Source organism: Bidens hawaiensis, unplaced genomic scaffold (genome assembly GCF_021521415.1).
Source record: "Bidens hawaiensis isolate Kalapana, Puna unplaced genomic scaffold, B.hawaiensis_p1.1 tig00013990_1, whole genome shotgun sequence".
Lineage (NCBI taxonomy): Eukaryota > Viridiplantae > Streptophyta > Magnoliopsida > Asterales > Asteraceae > Bidens > Bidens hawaiensis.
Window position 1 is genome coordinate 57,559 of NW_027492201.1, and position 2,908 is coordinate 60,466.

The following is a 2,908-nucleotide window of genomic DNA, read 5'->3' on the forward strand; positions in this document are numbered from 1 at the left end:
CCACAGAAGCGTCTCCCCCTATCTACAAGCCCATCAGCTCTCTTTTTCCGGAAACCGCCGCTACAGTCGCCGGATCATCTGAACAGTCGCCGGAATATTCACTTTTGAGCTGCTACGGTTTTGCTAATAAATTCCGGACTTCCTGACCTCTGATCAAAGATCTAATTAGTGGATATATTCATTTATATACCATGAATAGTCAGTTAAAATTTTGAGACCGATCCGACGGTTAGATCTCCGGGAATCTTTGTGTTTTTATGTGTGGTTTTCTCGAAAACGGGAATTGAAGAAGTGCATGTTTTTGATGGTGTAGGCTATGGTGTAGAGATGTGTGAAAATGGAAAGGATTAGGGTTTTAATTGGTATTTATAATCCCTTAAGCCCATGGCCTATCTTTCCTTTTCGGTCTATAACTAATCACATCTAATTAGCATACTTATCCTTCCATATTTATTATTTTATTATTTCTCTACTAACAAAGTAAACTTTTCCACCATAATTAAATAATATATTAAATATTAATCTTAGAAATTTCGGGATGTTACATATATATATATATACATATATATATATATATATATATAATAAATAGAAGGAAGTTTACGAAGACGTTCAACGACAAGAATCCTAAATGATGGTGTCGGGTTTTCATATAAAATAACGATGATTTCTGATTATTAAAATTCACTTATAATACCTACATATATGTATATATGTATATATAGGGGCGGGATCCAGAGAGAACTCCTCTTAAAGAGATAATTAGATAACTAGTAAAGCATTATATTTTAACTATCTTTAAAAAAATATTTTGTGTTTTTTTTTCTTTCCTCCTTCTAATAAGATGATTTGATACTAAAAAAAAACTTGTCGGTGTAGTGCATATGTTCACTAATGCCTATTGCATATATACAATAATGTTTTATTGCATATAATACTACACAATTGCATTATACAATACACACTATTGAATATATGCAAATACAACACTAATAGTTGTATGCAATACACACTATCGCATATATGTAATATAACACTAATGCATATATGCACTATATCAATTTTTTTTTTATTTTTGGATATAATATAAAACTATTGCACATATACAATACAAACAATTGCATATATGCTAATCAACACTATTGCACATATAAAAATACACAATAGTGCACATATGCATTAAGAAAAAGTCGACGTATTGCATATATGGATTACAACTAGTTTTTTTATGTTTTTTTTTATTTTTATATTTTTTTATGGTAAAGAATAACAACATATAAGAATTATGAAAGAAAAAAAATAAATATTTTTTTTATTTAAATTAAAAATATTTTATTATTAGTTCTCTAGTTCTCTCTCTAAGGAGGAGTTCTATCTTGATCATTTCCCTGTTTATATATATATATATATATATATATATATATTGGGGAGGGTTATACTAAAAAGAAATAGTTTCCTGAGAAGACTAGGAATAATCATAGTCATTGGATCATATAATTGTTTTATAGGAATGGTAAGAACCAATAGAATTTTGACATTTGGTATTAAAACTTATGGTTAAAGAACAATTATAGGAAACTATGTCGGTTATAATAGTGAAAGAGTAATTCTAGGAAACTATGTCGGTTTTTGATAATTATAAATCTTAACCGTTGATTGATATGATCCAATGACTATGATTTATTCCTAGTCTTCCTAGGAAACTACTTGTTTTTATGATAACCCTCCCATATATATACACACACACACACACGTAAACAAGAGCATTTAACAAGATTTTGATAAAAGACATAAGTTAATGATGTCGGTTTTCATAAGATATTATTTCTTTATAGCTAATTATTAAATTATCATTTATTATATTAATTAAATAAAACATTTAATAAATAATAAAAACTAAAAACCCTGGTGGCCGAATTCGAACCCACAACCACCAGGTTCTAACACAACCACCATACCAACTGTCCTAACTTGACATTCGAGTAATAATCGTAAACAAATTTTTATATGCAGAACAAACATAAACCCCCAAGAACCCTAGATTTACCAATGTGCTGCATATATTTATTACCTGTACTCATGGCGGATTGATGGTGAACCATAAACGGAACCCGACCGCCCAAATACGCGACCAGAAATACTATGCGCAAGCTGTGATATAGCAATTACTTCAATGGTTAGGTTCGCAGGGTTATGAAGAAGGTCCAGACGAATTTAATTGGATTATTTTGAACTCTAATTGGTATATTGCCATGTTGTCTAAGACGGCTATCGATATATTTTTTAAATTACAATATTACAAATCAAATTGATCTTATTTCCAAATTAATTATGTCGGTGAAGGTCGTGATATGCAAAATAAACGATTTGATGAGTCGATTACAAAGATATTACGAAGATTAAGGGTCAAGCAAACTAACGGATCACATTTTGGTGTATAAACAGTCCGGATCCTGGATACGGGTTTGCGTCAGGAAATGGGTCATAATAATAGTTTTATAAAATTTGCAATCCAGCCCCTAAAGTTATGTCGTGGAAACAAAGTTGGGTAAAAGTTTTAGTTTGGACCATTTTTGCCAAAACAAGAAAGTTGTATATTTATTTTAAATAAGTAATTAAATAATAATATTATAATAATTACTTTACTCGATAAACGCGAAAAAATTTCCCAAACATAAAAGCGGGTCGGGTAACGGATACAAATTATAAGTTCAAAAAACCCGAGTTGTTACAGTCTCCCCTACTTTAGGAAATTTCGTCCCGAAATTAAAGGTACTATAACTAAACCATTAAATTTTGAGGAAAATAAAATTTTAAAATATAACTTTTAAAATTTATCATAACGCAGAACGTGGAATAGGCAAAACAACCCTCCAAATGAAAATCCGATAAGGGTACTTATATATAG